This window comes from Lissotriton vulgaris, chromosome 9 (assembly GCF_964263255.1).
Source record: "Lissotriton vulgaris chromosome 9, aLisVul1.2, whole genome shotgun sequence".
In the NCBI taxonomy this organism is placed as follows: domain Eukaryota; kingdom Metazoa; phylum Chordata; class Amphibia; order Caudata; family Salamandridae; genus Lissotriton; species Lissotriton vulgaris.
Window position 1 is genome coordinate 592,871,800 of NC_141697.1, and position 12,909 is coordinate 592,884,708.

The 12,909-nt window shown below is 49.2% G+C and overlaps 1 protein-coding gene across 1 annotated transcript in view; it reads right to left on the reverse strand.

The window, feature by feature from the left end:
• The window catches only part of TUT1 (terminal uridylyl transferase 1, U6 snRNA-specific), a 356,703-nt gene that overhangs the window by 73,848 nt on the left and 269,946 nt on the right, over positions 1-12,909 (reverse strand). The window lies entirely within an intron of this gene.

Below are 12,909 nucleotides of genomic sequence, written 5' to 3' on the forward strand. Positions count from 1 at the left end.
AACTACTAGATCTTTCAACAAGTTCATATCTGAATGATGCTCCATCAGTTTCTTGAAGAATCCTCACAGTTTTTAGGTCTCGACGGGCGTACAATGAGCAGCAGTGTCGCGCAGCTCGAGAAATTTTGTTTTCAAGAGTATGGGGTTTGACCCGCCTCTCTCTTCCATTGGCTAGCTCCATAAATGGAGGCTAGCCATTGGAAGAGAGATGTGTCACTCATTCTCGGAGCAGATTCGTGGGGGTTTCGGTGTTTTTTTTAAAGCTCCGCCCCTTTGTTTACGTCATGCGGCGGTGGGCCATTGTGGGTGTTATCTGGGGAGGGAGCCCACAGCACGGCCTTAGCCCACGCCGAGGTCTGGCAGCCCCCGGCAGGCCTCGTGCTCTCCCACGGCCCCCTCGGATCCATCGGGAGGCCGGGGCTTGGCCCTGGGAGATCCTCATGGCCCCCTGGTCACCCCCGCTCCTTCACTTAGTGACACTGACCACCGAGCGCCTCTCCTCTCCCCCTTTGGCCTGTTGTGTTTACACCAGCGGCCTTCCGTGTGCAGGGGCTGGCACTCAGCGGAGCTGCTCGCTGCAGCCGCCCCTTTGTTTTGTTTTATGTGTGTGTGTGCTTGGGATTCCCCATGTGACCTAATGAGGGAGTTTTGGGATGTAAAGTGTGCCCTTTCCCATACAGGCCGTGCTCGTGTGGGGGGAAACACTGCGATCGAAGGGGTTTAGAGAGGTCTCCCATGTGTTGTCTGATAACCTGAAATCAGAGCCTTGTGTTGTGTTGCTTGTCATGCAGGTGATTCACGGAGTAAGCACGTCATTCTAGCCGCACACATTGCTAGATAAGATTGACCCATCAAGCCCACCTTGTCCGTTTTCGTAACACAATGGGAATTACATTAGAATCGCATACAGGATGCATGTGTGTTTCAGATATGGAAGTCACGCGGTATCATGTATTCACCTTTTTTCAAAACCATGAAGGTCCAGCTAATGATGATGTTGGTGCTGTTTTACTGTTTTGGACTTTAAATCCAATCGAGAAGCTCCCATCCCCAAATCTTGTGAATGGGATTCACCATGTCTGCGTCCAGGAGGTTTGTGCAATTAAAAATATAGCCCAAGAATGCACTTTGGAGGCGGCTCTATCGACAAGGCGCGACAGCTGTAGCCTGTCAGTCTGGCCTCGATTGTCCGTTAGGCCAGACATCCAGGAGGCCGTGTGTGGCTCTGTGTGTGTGTGTGTGTGTGGCTCTGTGTGCCTCCGTGCGTGTGTGGCTCTGTGTGAGTGGCTCTGTGTGGCTCTGTGTGTGTAGCTCTGTGTGTGTGTGTGTGTGTGCGTGGCTCTGTGTGTGTGTGTGTGCAAATGCAATAGGTCTCGCATTTGCGACAGATTAAGCTATTGGCATTGTAAATGACAATGCCATTTATTTATCTGTTTTCAAAACCAACACATACATAACATTTTTGTCATTTACAATGCCAATAGATCTAACTTTTGCAAAGGCGAGACCGTTGCATTGTAAATGCTTGTTATTTTCGTCATCATCATCATCAAGCAGGAGTCCCATCTCAACACCATTCTGTGAAACATCAGCGTCTAGCATGGAGCAGTGATGTCTGTAGGTGATACCAGACCCTTCACCCCTGATTATCAAAAGGTACCTGAATGCTTGTCATCAGTCCTCTTGAATCTATAGCCCCTGTGCTGTTCTGTTTGCAGTGTCATTTCATCATCATTTGTGGGACATGTGATATGAAAGATGCGAGTAACGTATGGAGTGTGGGGTATGCACGTGTGCAACTGGACTGGTAAATGCTGGATTCCTTGTGTACAACACACAATGGGGGAGGATGGGGGATTATATCCTTAGTGTTAGATGGGCAATGTCTTTCTCAGACATTTCAATCTGCCCATAGACTCCCCAGACTCCCTTCCCGAAACCGGTTGGGAGTCGGAGGTAGCCTTCCAAGATTCTTTTTCTTAGCGCTCATTACCTCAGACAAGGTAAACCCTGTCCTTTCCATTTCCTACATGTGACCATCCTCCATAGAAAACGGATCTTGAAACAGAGCAAAGCTTCATCCTCACCTGAGGCAGTTCAAAATGGTATTGGTCTGGACAGAAGGGTAAGAAGTCCCAAAAGGAGTATGTTACATAACCTGCAAGCATCTATTTGTAGCCTGTAGTGTGTCAGGTTCACATGCTATGCACATTTCTGCCATCTGGTGTTGGGATCGGAATTTACAAGTTGTTTTTCTCAAGAGAGCCTTTTTTAATCGTAGTATGACGTCGAATCTCCACCTCCTTAAGGGAAAGCACAAGTCCAACGGCTCTTTTGACTAGATTGTTAATTTTTTCTCCCCCCATGTTGGCAAATGAGGATGTAGTGTTATAAGATAGTAGATGCTGTTGAACATGTGTGCAATAATACATATATGTGTACATCTGACACTATCTTTTACCTGCTGGGCAGGCAGGAGGGTGTATGTGAATCTGCAGTACGAATATGCTACTTACCAGTATGCATCTGTTCTTGGCATGTAGGGCTGCTGACATTCATATCTGTGCATAGATCGCCGCCTAGTGTTGGGTCCGGATGATTGCACATTGTTATCCTGGAAGAGTCTTCGAAGTATCACAAGATACATGGCTCCTCCCCTGGACTACAGTGCGCATGGGCATCAACTCCATCCTCAGATTGTTTTTAGCCATTGTGGCCAAGATGGAGTGAAACTCAGTGAATGATGACCATGCTATGAGTATATGTGAATACTGCAGCTGCTACAGGCGCCGGGGAGGAGGGCGGGCGATATGAATGTCAGCAGCCCTACATGCCAAGAACAGATGCATACTGGTAAGTAGCATATTCGGTTCGAGGCATGTGGGCCGCTGAATTCATATCTGTGCATAGAATACATAGCAGTCCCTCCATTAGCGGCGGCCGCCCGTGCCAGCTGCAGCAGTTTGGAAAAGTGTTTTGAGAACAGCCTGCCCTACAGCTGCCTGCTGTTTGGAGTGCACATCAACACAGTAATGCTTAGTAAATGTGTGTGTGGTAGACCATGTGGCTGCTCTACATATGTCTTCCAAAGGAATGTTTCCAAGGAATGATTCAGGGGAGGGGAATTCCTATCGCCCGACGCCCAAGACATCTAGATTTCTTGCAAGGGCAAGAAGTTTTAATGTCTGTTTTGTCCGAAGGACAAGAAGACTGTGCACTGTAGTAATCGAGACACCTGACGGAAACAAAGTGCTTTGTATGAGATGCAGTTACATTACACAGGGATTCATATTTTATTTTTAGGCACGGGGAGATTAAAAGATTTGCCCAGACTCACAGGATGTTGAACAGACACGGAGAACCGAACCTGGTTCCCCAGCTCTAAAGTCGTACGCTCCGGCTTTTAGGCAGCATCGTCTCCATTGAATTTGAATACGAGTATGAATATGTTCAAATTGGCAGGTTCAAACACAAATTGCACAGCGCTGTCAGCTGAGAGGTTTTTGTCGGTCTCCACGCAGCTTTCATGCAGCTTCCAGGCTCCTCTTCTGGCTCTTTCAATCCTCAGAGCAAGAGGGAAAAATGATGCAGCTTCTGCAGTCCGAGGACAGCCACAGCATTGGCGGGTAAGAGCCTGGCAGACCCTGCTCTCACCTGGGCTCTCTGTTCACCCTTTTGATGCGCTGCCCTTGGGCCTCTCAGATACAGCCCTCAGGTCGCAACCCACTCACTCGCATTTGAGTCCTGGAGTGAAGTAATTCACGGCCCCCTCCCTTCGCACATTGCTTTCCCTCTGCACTTATCTGGTGCCTGTGCCCCCCACCAGGCTCACCTGCAGCCCCTGCTCCCTGCCCCTGGACATCTCATGTTACAACCAGGGTGTACATTAAAGCTCCGTCCAGTACTTCCATTTCCATAAGCCTCTCACATTTCACACGGTGCCTGCACTATGCCTTTATCTCTCCTCGTGGCTTGTCTGGCCCTTTGACCCATAATTTCAATTAAGTAACGTTACCAAAACCTTGCATTTAAAATTGTCAGGGACTTCACATGCTTTTCTGTGCAGCAGTAAGCGTGACTTTAGGGATGCACTGGGGCGCTAAACTAAGGGTGATCTCTTTAATTTAACACATGCCCAGGATCACACAAAGTGGTTAAGTGGTTGTGATTGGAGGCTCAGCGCCCTCGTGTGGCAGCTGATAATAAAGCCACATTTCCATAAGAGACTGGCGCATTGTGTTCCTACATAAGGCAGAAATGTACTTCAAATGTACTGGGAGGGGTAAATAAAGCAGCATGTACGGCAGGACAGTGGGTTTATGCAGTGTACAGAAACGTGTTTCTTAAAAATAGATAGGAAAGTAAACTGCGTTGAGAAGGTAATGTAAGTGTTTCCAAAGAAAATTTGCCTATAGAACCCCGGATTCTCTTCCACAGCTACATCTTGCAATGAAGCTGAACATGAAATTACACCACAGATCCAATAATTTTACTCCCAGGCAGTCAGGAAGGACGTTCTTTCTACTGGAAAGTAATCCTATGCAAAACAAATAAATACATCACATGGAAAAGTTCCAGTTAGAAGCTGCTTAAAGCAGAAACAGCTAACTTTGCAAACCTCTCAGGAGAGGCAGCAGAAGCAATTGAACGTGTACTTATGCTGTGTGCCAGCCGGCATAAATTACAAACTTACCAACTATAGAACATCCTCTACTTGCTACGTAACACCCTAACCACCTCAAGCTATGTCTACCACCCTTACCTTCTCCTGTTTGCGGTCTCAGAACTTGTCTTTTTTCTAATTCCCTGCTCACCCCATCTCCTTTCTCTTGCTGTGTCTAAAGTCTCTGCCATTGGTACAGTTTACCATTGTGACCCAGTATAACCCCCATGCTGTATTTTTTACCCAATAAAAGCCCCCTTTTTTTGCTTTTTATATATATCCTTATACATCTCTAACCAACTTTGGCTCCCTTCCTTTTCCTCTCAAACTACCAGGGTAAAACCACTATTCCTCCACTTCCCTGCTGCCCTCCCTTCTTTCTGCCCTCTACTAACCATCTAGTTCCCTGTGTTTCTCATCTCCCTTTTCTGTTAAATGCCAAACCATCTCTCTTCTTTAAAAATCAGCATAACCCTAGCTTTGTTGTATTCCCTACCCTGAAGCCATAAGTGGTTCCTTCTTTAGGACCTCTCCCATATTTAGATGTTAACTAATGGGCCATCCGTGGTTCCCACTTTAACCCCCACCTAAGGGCATTGCTGCTTCCTCTGCAACTCCTCCTTCCTCCTGCCCACCCTGTTATATCACTGCCACCCTGTGTACCTCCTCCCTCAGGACATCACTGCATCCCTCCGTAACCCACCCTGCACCCCCCCCCCCGATACATCACTGGCTCTCCATGTAACCTCTTGATCATCACTGACTCCCACTGTAATGCTGATGTGAATGTTTGTAAATGTTGTTACCTCTGTCATACATGTGATGGAGGGTTTTCCATGTTCTGGTGTCGGGGTGTGCTTAGAACATGTTACACCTGGAGGACACTGACAGGTGCTTCATTTTAAAAATTTTGTGTACAGTGCACAGGTGCAACACTTGCCTCAGTGATCTCTATTGACTTGTTCTCTGGCTGCTGTCCTGAGGGAGACACCTACGGATTTGCGAAGTATTAATCACATTCTGGGGATGTTATCAATTTTTGGAGGCTGAATACTGGGGCAGCCACCTCCATATTAACCGCATGACCAAGGTGACCATCGCATTTACTGTGAGTTCATTCTTTTTATCCTATTTTTCCAATCCTCCTTCTTCTTTTGCAAATGTCTGACTTTTTATGTTGTCTTTCCAACACCCAACTATGTAACCCTTTCTTTAAGTTGCCATTGATTTTTGACCCTATTCCATAACCTATCATTCCTTTCTGTCTATCTGCAGACTTGTGAGTTGGCTTTCCGGGACAAAATGATGGTTGAGCAAATCCGGATAGCACAAAGTAAAAACTATTCATAAGTTGTTCTTTCTGGTCAAAATCCTCAGTGTCTGCGCCTATGTCATATCAAAATGCCCCTACAATTTGCTAGAGTACTCTCGAGCCTCCATCTGAAAAAATTGAGAAAGTTTTGAAAACAAACAAGTTAATTCTTCTGGCTTTTGTCATCAGGCCCCGGAGATCTTTTTTTGCTAGATTTGTCCTGCCAGTCACATTATTCATGGTTCTCCCTGGATGTCTGCTTATACCACTGTGTACTTTATTAAAACATGCCAGTCTTGGTTCTAGCTGATTTGTGACAATCTTTTATATTCATTGTAAATATCTTGTACAAAAATATGTCATGTAAATATGCAATATTGATTTACCAGTATAGCATACACCGGGTAAAGTGTAATTTCTGATTCATGTATGCTCCCTCTTTGTGGACATTGTTCTCCCAATGCTTCAGCACTAGGATGCCTAAAATGCACTCTCTAAGATCAAACGTGCAATTTTGGCGGTCGGTTTAACTGATTTAGGAAATAGGTAAGACAAGTAGATTTCTTTGCAGGACAAGTAGTTTTCTGCACAATTTTGTCCACTGGACAAGTACATTTTTTAAACTATTCCACACCCCTGGAATGCCATAGAGGCCCCCAACTTTCTGGTGGAGTGGGCTCTTGGTGGAATGGTAAGAGTACGTTTTGCTTTCAGATAGCAGATCTGGATACATTTAACGATCCACCTAGCAATACCAGCCTTGGAAATAGGGTTACCTTTGTGGTGTGGTGCAAAGACGACAAAGAGTTGCTTAGTTTTCCTAAAATCCTTGGTCCTATCGATGTAATACATTAGGGCCCTTTTGACGTCAAGGGTATGGAGCATCTGCTCCGCCAATGACTCGGGATTTGGAAAGAAAACAGGTAATTCAATAGTCTGGTTGATATGGAATTGAGACACAACCTTGGGAAGAAATTTAGGGTTAGTGCGAAGCACTACCTTGTTGGAATGAATTTGAATAAATAGCTCTTGGATAGTTAGGGCTTGTAATTCACTAACCCTCCGTAGCGATGTAATTGCTATGAGGAAAGCCACTTTCCACGTCAAGAACTGAATCCCGCAGGAATGCAGTGGTTCAAAGGGAGGACCCATCAGCCTGGTGAGGACCACATTGAGGTTCCACTCTGGAGCTGGTGGGGTCCGTGGAGGAATGACCCTTTTGAGTCCTTCCAAAAAAGCCTTAATGGCAGGCACCTTGAAGAGGGAGAGGTGCTGCCTATTCTGGAGATAAGCGGCCACTGCAGACAGATGAATGCGAATGGAAGCATAGGCCAGGTTACATTTGTACAGATGGAAAAGGTAACAGATGATATTCTGAATGGAAGCATCCAGCGGGTTAATGTTGTGGTCTGCACAATAAATGACAAACCGCTTCCATTTGGCCGCATAGCATGCTCTGGTAGTGGGCTTCCTTGCCTCTCGAATGATGTCCATACAGTCGAAGGTAATTGCAGGTAGCCAAACTCTAGGACTTCAGGAGCCAGATCGCCAGGTTGAGCTGTTGCGGATCTGGATGCTGAATGTCGCCATGGCTCTGCGTCAGAAGGCTGGGCGTGAGACGTAGCCTCTGATGCGGTACCACGGACAGTTCTAGAAACGTGGTGTACCATGGTTGGCGAGCCCACGTTGGAGCAACCAGGATGAGAGTCATCGAGTGCTGCCTGAGCTTGCGTGCCACCAGCGGAATCAGAGGTGCTAGGGGAAAAGCGTACGCAAATTTGCCTGACCAGTTCATCCATATCGCATTGCCCTGCGACTGTGGGTGTGGGAACCTGGCGGCGAAGCTTTGGCATTTTGCGTTCTCCCTTGTGGCGAAGAGGTCGATCTCTGGATGACCCCACCTTCGTAAGTACGGCTGGAGAACTGATGGATGTATCTCCCACTCGTGCATTTGGTGGCTGTGCCTGCTGAGCAGGTCCGCCATCTGGTTGTCTTTGCCCGGGAGGTGTTCTGCCATGAGGAAGATGTTCCTTTGAATGGCCCACTTCCACATGCTCTGAGCCAGATGAGACAGCTGCGGAGAGTGTGTTCCTCCCTGCTTTTGAATGTAGTACATTGCCGTCATGTTGTCCGTCCGGATCAACACGACTTTGTTGCACAGATGTACTTTGAAGGCTTTTAGTGCCATGAAGATCGCCATCAGTTCTAGAACATTGATGTGCATCTTCCTTTGCTGTTGCGTCCATAGTCCCTGCACAGTGTACTGGAGTACATGCGCTCCCCATCCCTGGAGAGAAGCGTCCGTCAGGATGATCTGTGGCACAGGCTCTTGGAACGGTCGGCCCTTGCAAAGGTTTCGTGGATTCCACCGAAGCAGAGAGTTGTATGCCCGACCGCTCACCAACACTAGGTCTTTCAACTGCCCGTGAGCCTGAGTCCACTGACGTGCCAAGCACTCCTGAAGCGGACGCATATGTAGTCTCGCGTGCGGGACTATGGAGATGCAGGAGGCCATCATGCCTATCAACTGCATGAACACTCTTGCTGGAAGCGAGTGTTGAGGTCTGAACTTTTGGATCAGCGATTGAATGCTGTTGACTATCACTGAATTCGGCTGTGCTGTGGCCGCCAGAGTGTCTATGGTCGCGCCCAGATACTGCCTTATGTGGGCGGGCTGGAGGTGGGATTTTGGGTAATTCAGTGAGAATCCCAGATCGTGCAGGAGGTGAATGGTGTGGGACATGTGGGCGGCACACTGCTGGGCTGACTTCGCTTGGATGAGCCAGTCGTCCAGATAGGGGTAGACGTGGATGTTTTGCCTCCTTAGATGTGCCGCCACTGTCGCCAGGCACTTTGTGAACACCCTGGGTGCCGTGTTGACACCGAAAGGCAAAACCTTGAATTGGTAGTGCTGGTTTTGGATGGTGAACCTGAGGTATTTCCTGTGTGAAGGGTGTAGTGGAATGTGAAAGTACGCATCCTTCAGGTCTAAGGTTGCGAGAAAGTCCCCCTGCTGGAGCAGTGGGAGCACTTGCTGCAGGGTCAGCATATGGAAGTGCTCCGACAGGATGTAGTAGTTGAGGGGCCTGAGGTCTAGGATGGGCCTGAGGGACCCGTCCTTTTTTGGTATTAAGAAGTACAGGGAGTAGACCCCTGTGCCTCTTTCCTGCACCGGCACGAGCTCTATTGCCCCTTTTTGCAGCATGACGATGACCTCCTTCTGCAATAAGTGCAAGTGCTCGTCCGACATAGGACTGTGCTTTGGGGGCATGTTGGGTGGAGTGGATGTTAACTCCAGACAATAACCGAATTGTATAAGCTTTCTGACCCACATGTCTGTGGTGATGGACTTCCAGACGGGCAGGAACTGCTGGAGTCTCCCCCCGACCGGTGTTGTGTGGTCGGGGGGCAGTGACAAGGCATCACTGTTTGTTGGTGGTAGAGGACCTGGAGCTGTTGCTGCCACATCCTCTGCCTTTGGCGCTGTTGCCGCGATATCCACCTCGACTCTTGTTGGCATAAGTAGTCTGGGTGTTGCTTTTGTAGAATTGCGTGGCCTGGGAAAGCTGACCCCTTGAGACGCCTCTAGTGTTGGAGCGACGAAAGGACCCACCCCGAAACTGCTGGGACTGTAAGGCACCCATGGATTTTGCAGTGTCCGTGTCCTTCTTCATTTTCTCTAGGGTGGTGTCAACCTCTGGGCCAAACAGGTGATCTGGGTTGACCGTTTGGTTCAGGATGGTGGTTTGGATGTCTGGCTTAAATCCAGAGATTCTCAGCCAGGCGTGTCTCCGATGCATAACACTGGTGTTAATAGCTCGCGCAGCTGTATCGGCTGCGTCTAGAGCGCACTTAATGGAAGCGTTGGAGATTAGCTTCCCTTCTTGGATCAGCATCTCAGCCCCCTCTTTGTATTGATCAGGCAGATGTTGCAAAAGGGTCTCTAGTGTATCGTATTGCGCCCTGTCATAGCGCGCTAAAAGTGCCTGTGTGTTAGAGATACGCCATATGTTGGCTGCCTGTGCTGCTACCCTCTTCCCCGAAGCCTCAAAGACCTTGGAATCTTTGTCTGGGGGAGGAGCATCACCCGTAGTCTGAGAATTGGCCCTCTTCCGGACATTCGAGACGACAAGGGAGTCCAGAGGCAACTGTCCTCTAAGGTAGGTTGGATCAGTAGGTGCCGCTTTGCATTTTTATCAATCCTAGGGTTTATCACCCTTGCCCTGGTAGGCTCCTTAAAGACCTCAGCAGCATGCTTTAAAACACCTTTGAGCATAGGCAGAGTTTTCACAGTCTTTTCCGATACAGAAAAAGTGTCAAAGAGGAAATCCACAACCACAGGGTCAGCATGCAGCTGGACATTGTGATTGTTGGCAGCCCGTTCAATGAGGGCATTAAAAGCAGCAGAGTCTTCAGTAGGTGAAGTCTTAGCAGAAAAAAGTTGAGGATCTTGTCCTGAATGAGGATCTCCAGGGTCACCACCAGCTGCCCAGGGCTCACTGGCATCCTCAGGCTCAGTGTAGACTGGATAACTGTATTCATCTTCCTCATCACCATCACCAGCGTCCACATCGGAGTAAGTGGGCGAGACATCATGAGTTTGTGGTGAAAGGGGGTCCACCAAGGCAGGAGAGCAAGCAGAGTCCTTCTTCCTCTTGAGAGGGATCCTGTAAGACTCCAGTTGGGGTTCTGGGGTGATTTTCCGCTTCAGAAGGGAAAGTTTGCCCGTTTCGGCGTCAATGAAATGTTCTTGACGCTCTTCCTCCGAATGGTGTCGAGGTTGCGGGCCGTGGACCACCAATCAATCAATCAATCATAGGCATTTATACCGCGCACTACTCACCCGGAGGGTCTCAAGGCGCTAACCAACGAGGCCTTTGGCGCCGAGGAGACCTTCTCGGGCACGCCGGCCCCCGGTCTAGGAGCGAAAGCCTTCATCGCCGTCTTAGGCGGCAAGGTAAAGAGGATCGGCGTGGACGCCTTAACCGGTTTCTCCACAGGCTTGGCAGGCGGAGTGTCCCTTGGCTCGACCTCCGCGGCGCCGTCCCCGATGCGTTGCAGGGAGTCCATGACCTTCTTGGTGCATGTGGCGGATGGACGCGCCGGTTCATCGGAGCCCTTGGAGGCCACTTTCGGAGCCGAGTCCTTCGAGGCCACCTTCGGAGTCGACTCCCGAGGCGCAGCACCCTTGGCCTTGTCGTGTGGACGCGGGGCAGAGATGACCTTCGGGTCATCGGGACGCTTCTTGGAGTTGGCGACAGTTTACTTTGGGTCGTCGATCGCCTTCTTCGGGTCGACCAGGCCCCTGCCGGCGTCGACCGTCTTTGGCGCCGACGCGCTGGCGTCGAACACCTTGACCTTAGTCTTCGGCGCGGCAGCCTTTGGCTCGGCGCCCTTGATTGGGCCCTTCGGCTCGACAGCCATCTTCAGCTTCTTCGGCGCCGAGGCCTCGGAAGTCTTCGATCCGACTAATGTGATGCGCACTTTCGGTTTCGATACTTGCACCTGCGCAGTATCTGGCGTTGAGACCGTAGGTTTCACTTTCGGTTTCGTTTTGACCGGGAGTGGCTCGGTAACAATGTCCGTGGCCGGGCCCAAAGGCGGGCCGTGGAACCCATATTGAGGTCTTGGGTAAGGCCCGAAGGCGATCCCGCGACCTGGGCCTCATAGATAGGCACGGCCCCAGAGTCAGATTGAGGGAGCTCCTCGTCCGAGCTATCCTCCAAGGCCCCGAGGGCACCGTCGTCGTCTCCTACCTCCTCGACGACTTCTCCGCTTTCGAACACCTCAGCATCAGCGTCGTATTCTTCTTCGACGTCCGACGCGGGGTTTGATTCCGAGACGTCCTGGATATATTCTTCCTCGACATCCCCAGCATCGAAAATGTCCGTAGGCGCCGGAGCAGATTGCTGGGCCTCCAGGCGCGCAGCTCGTTGGAGCTTGAGTGTCTTCTTGGACCTGAATCGGGAACAGGCCATACACTTGGCCTCATCGTGGTCCGACGACAGACACTTGTTGCACACCGGGTGGACATCGATGTGTGGATACTTCGAGTTACAGACCGGACATCTCTTGAATGGACTTCGGTCCATGATGGATGGTCGATAAGTTAGGAGCTTCGACTAGGCCGTCCGCGCCGAGAGCACGCGAGAGTACGGAAAACGGCTCGGAGCCGAGCTAGAAGAAAGTAAGCCGAACGCAAGACAATAGCGACGTATAGGCTAAAGACCTTTTGGTCTCGAGAAAGTTTTACTATCGATTCTGACAAGAGGGAAATAAAGACATCCGAACCCAATGGCAGAAAAAAACAATCTGAGGATGGAGTCGATGCCCATGCGCACTGTAGTCCAGGAGAGGAGCCACCTATCTCGTGATACTTCGAAGACTCTTCCAGGACAACAATGTGCAATCATCCAGACCCAACACTAGGCGGTGATCTATGCACAGATATGAATTCAGCAGCCCACATGCCTCGAACCTACGTACTACAAATAGATGCTTACAGGGTAAGTAACATGCCCCTTTCGTAGCACGTATTAGCTGCACATACACAAGCTATACATAGACTGTAAAGCATTACTCCGCTCGCGGTGGCTTTAGGCATTAGATGGTGCAGTTGAAATAATGTACATAAAATTGTTTGCCCTACCAGAGATTGTTGTCTGGCATCAACATCCACACAGTAGTGTTTTGTAAATGCGTGTGGGTTTGTCCATCCATGTATCTGCTTAGCAGATATAGAATAGTGGTATGTTAAAAGTAATTGTTGCACTTTTCATTCTTTTAAAATGTGCTCTTGGAAATGTTGGCAGATTTGTTTTGACTTTTATTTAGCAAATTTTGCTGCACATGACAATCCACCTTGCAATTCCGGCTTTTGACATGGGGTTACCGTTTCTAGAATTTGAGAAAGCTACAAATAGCTGTTGTGCCT